The sequence below is a fragment of the Hordeum vulgare genome, chromosome 1H (genome assembly GCF_904849725.1).
Source record: "Hordeum vulgare subsp. vulgare chromosome 1H, MorexV3_pseudomolecules_assembly, whole genome shotgun sequence".
Classification (NCBI taxonomy): Eukaryota; Viridiplantae; Streptophyta; class Magnoliopsida; order Poales; family Poaceae; genus Hordeum; species Hordeum vulgare.
Genome location: NC_058518.1, coordinates 402,735,281 through 402,749,175, shown reverse-complemented (window position 1 = coordinate 402,749,175; position 13,895 = coordinate 402,735,281).

Here is a 13,895-nt window from a genome sequence, read left to right as displayed (position 1 = left end):
ATATAAAAAGGAAAAAGGAGATACATGACGAACATCGCGCCGCAGCCTGGAATGGCTAAAAGATGAAGATGACTAAACACCTATCCTATTAATATGCCGCCATCCAAACCGGTTGAAGATACCCTGTGCTACCATCTCCCAGCGGACACACCCAGTAACCATAAGCTCCCTGGCTGCCACAGGAGTTAGTAACGACCATGTGCGGATCAGTGCGGTAATTCGGTAGATAACCTGCAAGAATTGGATATCACGAGTTATGTTAAAAACCAAATCATTTCTGCTATTCCATAAAGCCCAAAGAAGAGCACATGCTCCGACACGAATAGATTTAGCCAATTGAACATCAATTCCCTGTAACCACGTTCCAAATAACGAGTTCAAGTCAACAGGAGGAGCGATGTTAAAAGCAATGTGAATTGATCGCCAAACAATTTTAGCCAAAGGACAGTCGAGAAAGAGATGGTGAATACTTTCTAGGCTTGGACAGAAAGAACATCTAGAACTTCCTTTCCAATTCCGTTTGGCTAAATTATCCTTAGTTAAAATAACTCCCTTGTGAACAAACCACAAGAAAACTTTTATTCTAAGAGGGACCCTAACCTTCCAAATGTGTATTGATTTTGGAATTGGTACTGAGTCAATGAGATCGGAATACATGGACTTAACCGTAAACAGCCCATTTGGTGTTAATCTCCAGGAGATACGATCACACCTAGCAGAAATATTTTATTATTGTGTCTTTTTCCCTGCTGTTGTAAGTTTTTAGTCTCCAGGTTCTTCTACTTCAAGGGCTACCCCAAGTTTGGGTAAGTTTTTAGTCTCCAGGTTCTTCTACTTCCTGTTATTTATTTCCACCAACTGGTCCATGTGCAGATAATTCAGATGATAGTGACATATAAATCCTTGTGGACGTGAAGCAATAGAGAGATCCACATGATTTCTAGTATGTTTTATTTTCTTAAGGAATTCTCAGCCCTGGGAATATACAACACATTTGATCCTATGGGTAGGGATAATATTAGTCAACCAAACACCCAACACTTATTAATGCAGTAGGTAGTTAGCTAACTAAACCATGTCACTATCATCTGGGAATCCGTTGTACTAGCCTCTTAGGAGGATGTTTTCCCCCCTCTTTTCAATGCAATAAAACGCAAAGGCTTTTGCGTTTTCTCGAAAAAAACCAAACCATGTTAAAGATGCACTCATAATGAGCAGCTTCTATTGATGCTCACAGACATGGGAGTTTTTTTTTACGATCATTATTTTGACACAGACTACTCAACTCCATGTCAAAATATGGACTCTGAGCTCGTTTTGCTCGCTTTTGCATCTGTTGGTCTGCTCTTTCGTATTGTATTAGAAGAACTGTCTCTGGGATACTAGTGGGTATAGACGAAGAGTAACAATGAACATGCTAGATACCAGATGTTTAAGCAGCACTGTATTATTGCAGCCCAAAAGACAGAGGTTCAAAATACCAGATGAACAGCAACGCATCGTCCAAGGAACGGTGCTAAGGGGCTTGCATATCTATGGGACAAACAACTTGTTTTTCCTTGCTTATATGGCAGATGGCTCTGGATGTTGTTTACTCTTGTCTGAGGCCAACTTCATCCTCTTTGTGATTTTTTTGGCGGAAATAGCTCCTTTGCAATGTGGGATGTGGCTGCATGACAGGAAACATCAGTTCATCAGTGTTAGCTCCTTTGCGATGTGGCTGCATGACATGAAAACATCAGTTCATCAGTGTTTTGTGTGCTCAATCGTTCCATTGATTATTATAATCTCATTTTTACTCACCCTTCTTTGACCTCTTGCCTTTAAGTAGATCATGGACCACTGGCAGTATTCTGTGCGTGCACATGATTTGCGAAAACATAAGAATTTTAATCGGTGGGGTGTAAGTTAACTTGAGAATTCAAGTGGATGGGTCGATGTCACCTACTTTGTTTTTCTCTGTTGCGAGAATGCATCTTGATGCTCAGGGTGATCAATAGAGGGCGGAGTAGTAAGCGAGCTGTTCGCTTGCTTGCGGCGAAGAGGAGCTGTCAGTGGCCCGTCCTGTAGAATTGCTTGCACTCGTAAATAGTAGTACTTGTTGTGTTGCAGGACATGGCCTTTCTCTATGTTTGATCTAAACCAGTCACATTTTGGAATTGATCAACACATTTTATTATTTGGCTCATGCTAACAGTTCACATATTTAAGTATTTGAAGAAAACTGTGAATCCAAACATTACGCATTTTAGAATCATTTCCCCCTATTATGTTCTTTGGAAATTGGTTCGTTGATTGGAATCAAATCAATTAACCAAAGCTAAAAATGCCAACATATCATTGGTAACTAAGCAAAAACTCTATTATGTTGAAACAAGTACCTAATTAAATATAGAAGCTTGTGCCTTGGTGCATTAATACAACCAATGTGAGGGAAATACATGAGATTTTGTATATGTGTGAGCTACATGACTTCACCTTAGATCTGAAAGAAGAATTCATGCATGCCGCAAATAACATGTGACGGCATGGTGCACATTCATCATATCAACAGAATGGAGAATGTCTCTCCGTAACCACGTAAGTTTACAAAGAGAAATGAGAATACAAACATGCTGCAGTAATCCTCTTGAATGGCACCATACCATACTACAATGTACTTCCAAGAACGCACATTTAGACATAGCAGCGACACATTACCACATCTTCTATATCTAAATAGGAGCCCCCTACTACTTGATTTCTCTTGACATGCAAGCTATCAACCATTTATTTTAGCAAATATGCCACCTCAGCTTTCCATATTCCCGTGTGTTAAAACTCTCAGTTTTTTTTAGCGTGTCTTAAAACTCTCAGTGCATCTGCCTTTCACCTACGACTCTCAACGCATCGCTTCGTTTCTTCGTCACGCTACCAGCCAGCTGCCATTTCAATCTTTCACTATTCCACATGTATAAGATTAACTAATGAGGTAATCAAGCGGCCGGCCGACGGTTCATTACCATTTAGCGTCCCGTACTTTATAGTTGTAGGTTCCCCTCACGTCTTCCTCAACTTTCCAATCCACGTCGGCAAATTTCTACTCAGGAGGGTGATGTGAAATTGTCAATTTGTATCATCGTTGTGTGGTTGCAACACTGGCCGAAGAATTAAGTGGCAACTACGTGGGTGTAGCTGCTGCAGGTGCCACTCTTGCTCCCTGTCAACCTCAAAGGTTTGCCATGATTCGTTAGTTTTCTCCATCCATTATTTCATTGATTGTTGATAGTATGCAGAATAGCAAAACACACGCTTGCTTTTGGTGTTGACGAACATATTCTCCCGATTTTCATGCTTAGCAGCTTAAGATTTTTTAATGAAGGCAACAATATTTCTTGCATCGCTTAAGAAGAAAATTCATTACAAAGTAAGTATAAAATGGAAGATTAGAGGTATGAAGAATATTTATAGATTACAAGAGCTGATGGAAGAAATTATGTAATGCCATATGCTTCAAGTTGTGGAAGCCAACCTTCCACATATCTTCTTGTGGAACTAAAGATATCCCCTTTCTTTTCTTTCCTCAACTGCCACCAAATTTGCATAACCAAGGTAGAGAAATCTTTTTTGCGAGGTGGCTGGATCTTATATTAGCAATCGACGCACCAATCGTCCACGTTGTTAGTCAGTAGAGAAGGAGCGGAATCCCAAACTGCACAAGGAAACGAGCAATGGTAGCATAAAATCACCCTTTTTTAATTATTCATTTAGTTACCACTGTCTTTGTACATTATTATCAAAAAATTGTGAGTTGAACTCTTTTCAAAATTGAACCAATACAAATTCCATGGATTTGAGATAAGCTCTACATACGTTGCTTGATCTAGGAATATTTGGCCGACCATAGTAGGCAGACGCATACCATCGTATTTTCATCTTCTTTTAGAAAATTAATACTTTCACGTATCATGAATACCCAATATCTTATGAATTTCCAGGGCACTAATGTACAGTCTTTGTCATTTGAAATTGGACCTTAATATTCTTAAACCATCACATCTCAAACAATTCATAAGAAAATCCCGCAGCAACGCGCTCACTACAACAAAATATACTTTAAGTAACACAATCATGTAACACATAGAAAAGTATGTTACAAGTAAAATTACAGTAACACATCTTTTGTGTGGACCGAAAGACAGTAACACCTAATATATGTGTTGACAACAATGTGTTACATGATATTGACAGAGTAACATACAAATATGTGTTGGTGAAAGGTGTTACCAAATTTAGCGTTAGTAACACATAACCATGTGTTGATTCATAGTGTTACAACCTCTATTATTGGGGGAAATAGAAAAACGAAAATCCAATGCGTATGTAGATAACCAATACGTTGACACATAGGACCCATGTGTCAACATGATATCAAAATAAGTTATTGTTGTAAATATGGTTTTCATTCTTTGGTTAATATGGTATGGAAAAACAATACACTTTGGTTGGTCTACGAATTATTTCGGTATGGTTGTAGTGAATATCATATTAACCGTATATTTTTTGAGCAAATTTTAGGATGATTTGATGACCATACATGCCAAATGCACAAACTTTAAAACGGTCATATAGAATCAAGTATTTGACGTCCATACTAATGAAGGAGCGAAAGGTCACCAACAAACAAGACCTTAACTTTTGAACTGTGCCAATAAAAAACTAATCTATAGTCTAGTACACCAGTGTTGTACTAGCATGAAACCTAGAATAGAAAGTTGTTCATGTGCTAGTAATGTTTTTGTCAACAACCCACTTCTCACTGGTACATCACAAGAATTGTCCCCCACTCTCACTGGTACATCACAAAAATTGTCCAAAGCGGTAGCAGTAACAAAAGTCACTCAAACAGCAACAACATTACTGCAAGAGCGGCAAAAATCAAACAAGCAGCAGATTTACAACATATATCACCTATCTGACTGGGCAGCAAGGCGGTTGGCGCCCAGCTGCAAGCAACACAAGTCACACACACACACACAATGCAGAAAACGCTAGCGATGGCGATCTAAGAACCACCTTGCCACTAATATGGAGCCACTGTTAACCAAATACCGATGGTGCACGTCATCGGTATTTTTGTTACCGGTGGCGTGGCATGTTCATATTGCAAGTGGAATCGAGAGAACGAAAACGAGAGACAAGAATCAACAAGAATGAATCGGTATCTTTATTGATGATTGAGTACAAGTATATATAGCCCCTGAGGGGATGCATCCAATAGACGCGATGGTCTGAAGAGACACGAGCGAACAGTCGCGTCCTTTGTGCATGGCGGTTAGGGATAGCGTAGATTCTCCTTAATTAACACGTGGGTTAATTAAATCTCAACACTCCCCCTAATCTACGCTATCCTTGTAGACATTGTATCTTAAAAGCTCCTCCAAAAACCCTGTGGGAAAAATGTGAGGAGTATAATATTTGATGTGTTGCCAAAACTCCTTCAAACCCAGTGGGAAAAATAAGGAGAAAATGCTGCAACATATAATAGTTGTTGTCTCCCTTAACTCAATATGTGAGAATCATAGAGTTTAGAGGACAATAAATATGTCATATATACTTTCCTAAAAACCCAAGTGGGGGAAAACAGGAAGTAGGACCTATGATCTTGTGTTGATATTACCTCATTAAAAACCTTCATGAGAACCTATATAGTAAACTCATGGAGGGAAAAAGAGTATAATATGATGCATTGAACATGAGTCCCCCTGATTCTTGCAAACTTCGAAGCCGTCACATACCAATTCCATGAACATATTTATAGAATGTAGATGTTGGTATAGACTTCGTGAACAAATCAGTCACATAATATGCAATACAGAGATATTGCTTATTTGTAATCTGTTTGCATCCGGGCAACACAAGAGACATTATCGTTGAGATAATGGTTGGTGAGTGTAGCCATGAGGTCTGTTTCGAAGACTCTTCATGAGAGGGATACCACACCTAGTAGGAACACTATGCTTGTCTATGATCTGACATAGCGGGGATCTGATCAATGTATCCAATGATACTGGTGTTCAGATTTCTCTGAAACTTGAAAAACCAGGACAGATGTTTGCTGCCTTTGAAGATATCGATAGATATTCTTGAGTCCCAACCAATTGCCTTTGGTGAATCAAATGCCTTATGGAACGTTGAGTCCCAATATCTCATTTCCAAATAGATCTTTCTCTACATCTAGAGAATGAACTACCATAAGAGTTATGGATGGATAAGATTTGTCCATAATGAATTTCTCCAATATATTTTGGATATAGACAACATAGTATACCATAATGTAGGAGTGAAGGTGCTCAAGTTGTAGTAACGAGCGGTATTTTGGTTTACCCAAATCCTTCATTTTAAACTTCGTCATTTAGATGATTACATGTGTCATCATTGCATACACACACGCATGATAATCATCATTGTAGGAGTAATCATTGTGCATAAGGAACTCACTATGCCGGTTGTACCATATGTACCGACAACAATAAGTCGTATAGTGACTTACTGATTTTTACACAATGTATGTTGTATTTTGCATTTCGATTCAGAAGTGAGATTCCATCAGGAATCAATCATATATGTCTGAATCTAGTGATCTACATGGATATGTGATCACTACATCTATCCACTGCATAGATAGATGATTTTGTACTGCCAATGATATAAGTTATCGGAAAGATATTCCACCTCTAGAGAATAGTTGGGTATCTGCATGAACCCTTGTGCTACAATACTTGCTCTTTGTTTCACCACCTCGTTGTTCTCAATTCTGTTTCCAGAAGAAAATTGGTGTAGGTATTTCTTATGAATACCTTTCCATTATTGAGCAAGATCATTTCTACCTAGATTATACCCTTTGCTTGAGTTCAGTCCGAGTGTTGTTCACACTTTGCCATGGCCATGGTCTTTGGATCCGAATCATGTGAAAGGTTTTGCAATCTAGTTGAAAAATGTATGTCGACAATTGTAGACTTTTGGTTATATGATTCTCCACATATATATATATATATATATATATATATATATATATATATATATATATATATATATATATCAATATATAGTTGATGGAAATATCATTACCCATGGTGACTACTCGCGTTTTCCCAATGCGATTGAGTCGGGTATTCCGATGTCCCGGTCATTATGTGCACTATGACCTGGGTTGGTGGAGGTTTCTCATCCACTGGGTGTACTACCCATTAGGTGTATGTCAACATGAAGTTGACTTGCATTTACTGATTCATAGGCCTTGATATCCTTGCTTGCAAAGAAACTGAATCCTAATGTACTTTTGCCTTACATCTCCCCCTGTTGCATCGAACGGGGAGTAGAGTGGTTTTTGTTGGTACCTCCACTCTTTCATACGTACTTTTGTAGGATTGTAGGATTGTGTGACACCATTATATTCAGTAAATGAGTCTGGCAGGCTATTTGCAATGTGTTGCAAATCTTTTGAACGCATGGTTCAGATCTTTGAGTACGTGGATTTGAGGCAGAAATGTGTTGAACATTCCACTAATTTCCTGGCATTCTTCATGGTACTTGAATTCTCCCCCTAATGCCTGGAAATATTCCTCATTAAATCAATATACTGGCCTTGAATAACTCCCCATTTGAGGGGCTTGATGTATTGACGAAAATACAGTTATTCCTCACATAGATCCCAACTATATGTTGAGGGGCCAATGATGTATGTCAGGTGGTGATATCGGTATGCAACCGAATTACCGCAGTTGGGAAATACTTGGTAGATTTCCACGTATCAAAGATAGAGGGGAATAATATTATGCAGTTCTGTCATGAGCGTGTAAAATTGCATGACTCCAACGTAAAGTTGGTAAGTTGCAATTCCAAAGTAAAGATAATGCAATCAGCTTAACTCTTTGGATAAAGGATTCTACCAATCCATTTTGGGTCTAGAAATTAGGACAAATTGCTAAACTCCAATCCAAGCGTCATATAGAAGGCACTCGAGGAGAATTCAACAATGTTATCCATTTGATTTGCTTAAAATCGATGTCAGGATAATGAGCCAATGGTTTCGTGTGAATAAAGCACACACTCAAGACCATCATGTAGATATGTCTTTGAGAGCCATGGAATACCTGAATAGTCTAGTCAATGGATGGGAAGAGCCACTTACCTCGACTTGGTGCATTCAAGGAGTCTGAGTGGTTCAACATAGATTTTAAGGTGCGGGCCTTAAAATTAGCTTCGCTGTGTCACATGTAGTGCACACAAAATCCATATATTGTTAGAATTTAGCATCAAAATAATCATAAACTATTGGAATTGCTGATAGTTTCGGTTTCAACCCAATGTCTCGATAATCAAGGCGAGTATGCCAAGTTTGTCATGTACAAGACACTCTGGAACACTATCTCGTACGCAACATGTGCTACGTGTTTGTAATATGTGTAGTACAATCCAAATGATACATAGAGAATGTGCCTGGCATATCCTTTGTATATGGTAAAGAGAAGTTAGTCCTCTTTGTTGTCATCATAAGTTTCACCATGGAAACTATTTTGACGAACACCTCTATAGTTTAGTAGGGTATGAGTTAAATCAGGAGAAATAAAGCATCCTGACATTACTCGAGTACCCAGAGGGATAGTAAATATGACTCGAGATGAGCCAACAAATACCTCATCGCGTCAAGCGATTTTAAAATATCTCATTTCTCTCAACAGAGTGGAAACATTGGACTTCCCCAAGTATAGAGTTTATGGTGCATATGTCCACAAGGCACATATCATCTTTCATTGGATTAACTCCTGTAGAAATCTATATATAGACATGAAGATTCTCAATATGAAAATCAATGTCAGATATATATAACACATATAAATGTATTTGTACCAAGATGACGATACAATATATTGTGATATACAATATATGATGACAACAATACTTATGTTGTTGATACAACATCATAAATAGACATAAATAAATATTGATCACTCAAGAGATTGAGAGACTATTCACAGTCTCCAAACATGTCGGTTGAGGCATATTCAACTATCACGTTCTTCGTGTCCATGGGTTCCCGTCATCACTGCGATGTCGGGATGAATGTTGAAGTGAGCTTCAAACCTTTGCCCTTGAGTTCATTGTATCCCAGGAATTGCTAATACAGAATAATCAAATGCTAAGATTTGAATCTAATGCCTTATGATATATAAGACACTATTTTTCTGTTAGCGGTGTGATCCTGACCAGAAGTGAATCCTGGATTGCACACTTTATCCCATGAGACAAGAGCGATCATGATGTCCATGGTCCAGATAGGGCAGTGATGGCCATTGAGGGCGAGTGCCTCAAATTCTATAGCCATATTTTACCGCTATGGGTAACGCTGAGATAATCAATTTACGGTTAGTAAATTAAATACCACATGGTTGATGTTGTAATGCACTTAGCAAAATCAATGGGTATTTCAAGAAGTTATCTTGAAACCATTAATGTGAATCTCAAATTGTTAAGTATGACACCTTGAAGATAATCTCCGAAATGGAGTAGATCTCGCAACACTAGGGAGTATAATCTGATGAAATCACTAGATACTCTCTCGTAGTGCCTTATGTCATGACTTTAGAAAAATGTGTGGAAGAGCACTTTGTAAAGCAACCATAATGTCGAAACGACAAAATGTAGGCTTTATCAGTAGTCCTTGATAATCTGCGTAGCCAGTAGATCCAAGTGACTACCTTGTGATCCCAACCATCAATTTGAAAAACAACACTTGAAATTTTGCATATCAATTCTTGCTTGTATCAAACTAAAGGCTCAATTAAGATTATGAATTGATTTTTATTTGCAAGAAATTGAAAATCTCAATTGCAAATAATAAAGGTAATAAATCTCAACATGTAGCAAACATGGAAATATATATTACATCACATATGTTCTAGAATACAAAGTACTCTACAGAAAAACAGTACTAAAAAAAAGACACTGAATTTAACAGGATCTAAAACAGAGATTACTCTACTGCTAGAGCTACTGTTAAAAGACTAACATGCTATGCTAAATCATAGGAGCAAATTTAGCAAAAATCAAATAGTACTAGAAATACTACTAAAACCTGCTGGACTGCTGATGCTAGACCGCATGTGCCTAGGCCACTTTGGTCAACACAGCAAGACACAGTCATTTATTCATAGTCTATTCACGGGAGGATAAGGACACAGGCGGAAGCCTCAACCAAATCAAATCCCCACCAACACAATAGAAACAAGGGCGGCACCGAATCAGGCAAAGCTCCGCGCGTGCAGCCGCGCAGCGCTCACCGGAGACGGGCGAAAGTGCCCCCGCCGCGCTCGTCCAGGTCCTCGTCTGAAGACCCGCCTGGGAGCAAGGTGCCCGTCGCGATGCCGTTGAAGACACCGTTCGCGAGCCCAAGGGCGGCCGAGCTCCATGTCCGTGCGCGTGTGGCGCGGCTGCTCGACGGAGGGCTCAACGTCGTGAAGCCGAAGGGCATCAGCCGGCGGCGAGGCGGAGGCGTGGCAGGCGTTGGAGATGACAGGCGCGGGGGCATGGATGGCGTCGCGGGCGCGATGGCATCGACGGTCTCCGTGCTCGAGAAGCTGCGGACGCTGGAGCCGAAGACGAAGGTGGAGGCCTCCGTCGGCGCGGACACGTACGCGGAGGTGTCGCCCTCCATCTCGACAACCTCAGGGGTTGGAGACGGGAGGCGCGGCGCGACGGCGTTGGTGTCGGCAGCCGCGGCGCTGGTCGAGCCGAACTCGAAGACGGAGGCGGGCGACTGCTCAACGGCGTCCACGACGGCGGCGGCGACATCCTCATGCAGTGGGCAGATGACCCACCCGTGCGCAGGGCACCAAAATCCCGGCGGCGGTGCCCCCTGTGTCGCGTCGGTGTTCACGTCGGCCCCGAGCATTGGCGGGGCTGGACCGGCGAGAAGCCAGTCAAGAACTTCCAGCGCGAGCGGGGCGAGGGGCGCGGCGTCGTCCGCCGGACCAGCACCATTGAGGGAGCGGTTGCCCTGGCCGTGGAAACGGTGCACACCGTGGCGGCGCGCATGGTAGCCACCGGCGCCGTGGCGGCGGCCGATGTAGCGGCCCACCCCGTAGTGCCGACTGTCGAAGCGGCGGCTCTCTACAAACTTGTACCTGCGGTGGAGTGCAGCGAGGCGGCGACGACGGTCGTTGTTCTGCTGCAGGCGGCGACGGTACGAAGGCATGAAGCGAGGCATTTTCCTCACCTTTTGCGTGTCGATCTCCCGGAATCGATCTCATCGGAATCGCTCTCGTAGAGCAGTGCTGATAACGTATTGCAAGTGGAATCGAGAGAACGAAAACGAGAGACAAGAATCGACAAGAATGAATCGGTATCTTTATTGATGATTGAGTACAAGTATATATAGCCCCTGAGGGGATGCATCCAATAGACGCGATGGTCTGAAGAGACACGAGCGAACAGTCTCGTCCTTTGTGCATGGCGGTTAGGGATAATGTAGATTCTCCTTAATTAACACGTGTGTTAATTAAATCTCAACAGTTCACTCACGCCAGCACTAACCAAAATAGCAATGGCATGAGTCATTTATCCACGTCACTACTGTTCACTTAATAGTAGGAACGTGAGCATACTCACCAACGCCACCATTAAATATTTATGGATTAAAAAAACAATTCATCCATGCATCCAAATACTTATACATTCCTCCATACACTTAAATACGTATAGTTCACCACTATATTCAAATACATGCATCCAGTTCATACATTTAGTATATATACACTGCCTAGATCCACCACCGCGCGTAGATTTTGTTGTTTGATGTTGTCGTTGCTACAACCTCGTGTGGATGTCGTCGCCATCGTTGTCGTCGCCACAGCCCCATGTCGATTTCACCATCCTTGTCACGGCCTCAACCCTATGTTCATGTCGTCGTCCTCGACACCACCGCAGCAACTTACTTCCAATGGATGACGTCGCACCAATTGCACTAGTGGGGACAGGGCCTATAGTCCCGGCCCGTAAGGGGCTTTAGTCCCGGTTCACCAACCGGGACCAAAGAGGCGGGACTAAAGGCCTAACCTTTAGTCCCGGCCCTGTTCCAAGCCGGGACCAAAGGTGCTCCACGTGGGCGCCTCGGAGCGCCCTCAAGGGCAGGCCCTTTAGGCCCGGGTCTTAACACGGACCGGGACTAAAGAGTTTCTGCAGATTTTGTTTATTTTAGGGTTTTAGGGTTTTAGGGTTTAGGTGTTCGGGAGATTAACGTGATGCCTCGTTTGGTGTTCGGGAATTAGTTTTCATATAATTCTAAATATACATGTTTATGCATATATATATAAGATTAACTTATCTTACAAGCGAGCATATATATACAATTATATGGAGATCTGAATTATCGGGACTAGAGCCCGTCTATTCGATTACATGGACCAACATCAGTAATGGCCCCTAGCTACACTAAATCGTCCTCTGCAATAGCAATCGCGCGTTGCTCTGGTAGGTACTTCTCCCTCATGGCCGTGTACTATATAAGAAGAGGAGATGAATATGAATATCAATCATGATAACAAAGAATGACGGGTAAAAATAGAGGTGTGAATGTTCATTGCTTACGTCGTATCTGTAATCCTTGTGCTCAGAGGTAAACGTGCGAATGGTCTCGCAAACATAGTATCCGCATAGATGCGTCCCCCGTGGCTGCTGGTCGCACTTTACGAGAATAGAATATATATAATCAAAATAATAATCTAGCATCATAAATGTATTGAAAATAGAAGTATATCATACTACTACTTACCTGAGCCGCTCTGAAGGTCAGCTTCTCATGCTCGATACCGGGAGTCACGCACTTGAACCGCTTCCAAACCCTGCCTGACAAGGAAAATGATTTGCTAAGTTTTTCATTTATTGATATATCAGAAAATCATCGAAAGAGACCGATAGAGCGCAAGAATGATTGAAATACCCTTGGAGCATGTCCTGCAGGCTTTGGAACTGTTCCAAGGGTCTCGATAATGGGTCGAAGGCATCAACTCTTCCCGGTCGCTTAGTTTGCGCTTTGGGTTTGATAGGAAGATTAGCATGAGGTACCTTTGGGAGGGGTGACAGTTTGCGCTTTGGGGAGCTCCGTCGCTTAGAACTCATCGACGGAGCGTTCTTGCTGGCACGCTTCCGCTTAGTATCCTTAGCGGGCGGCGGCAGAGACGGACGACCCAAGTCCGGCGGCGGTGATCGAGATGGACTCGTGTTGTGCTGGCCGTCGTCATGTGGAGGGCTTGGAGGTGATGGAGGTGTAGGTGACCTGCGACGACTCGGAGGCGGTGTTGTCCTTGGGGCCGAGCCTGGAAGCTTGATGTAGTTCTTGTCCCATAGGTGAAAAGGACGTGGATGTCGCCTAGAGGGGGGGTGAATAGGCGCTTTAAAATAATTGAGGTTTAGGCTTGAACAAATGCGGAATAAAACTAACGTTTAATATGTCAAGCACAAAACCTCAAACAACTAGGCTCACCTATGTGCACCAACAACTTATGCTAAGCAAGATAAACAACTAAGTGATAGCAAGATATATGACAAGAGACAATATGGCTATCACAAAGTAAATGTAATGCCCCAAGTGTAGGTCTTTCCCTTTTTGTAACCTTCCATGTGGGGCCACCTTGTCAGAGATTGTGATGATATCATTTTGTGCCATGATTTCATGTGTGTTCCTTAGTGCTTACTTCCCTTACATGCATGCATAACATATCATTCCTTGCCATACCTTATGATTGCATGCCATGATCATGTTGCATTTGATTTCACTAGGAGTAGTGTTGTGGTGTTGAGAGTGCATGTGATCTTGCTAGGGTTAAGTGGTGGTTTTGCACTACCTTGTGATGCAT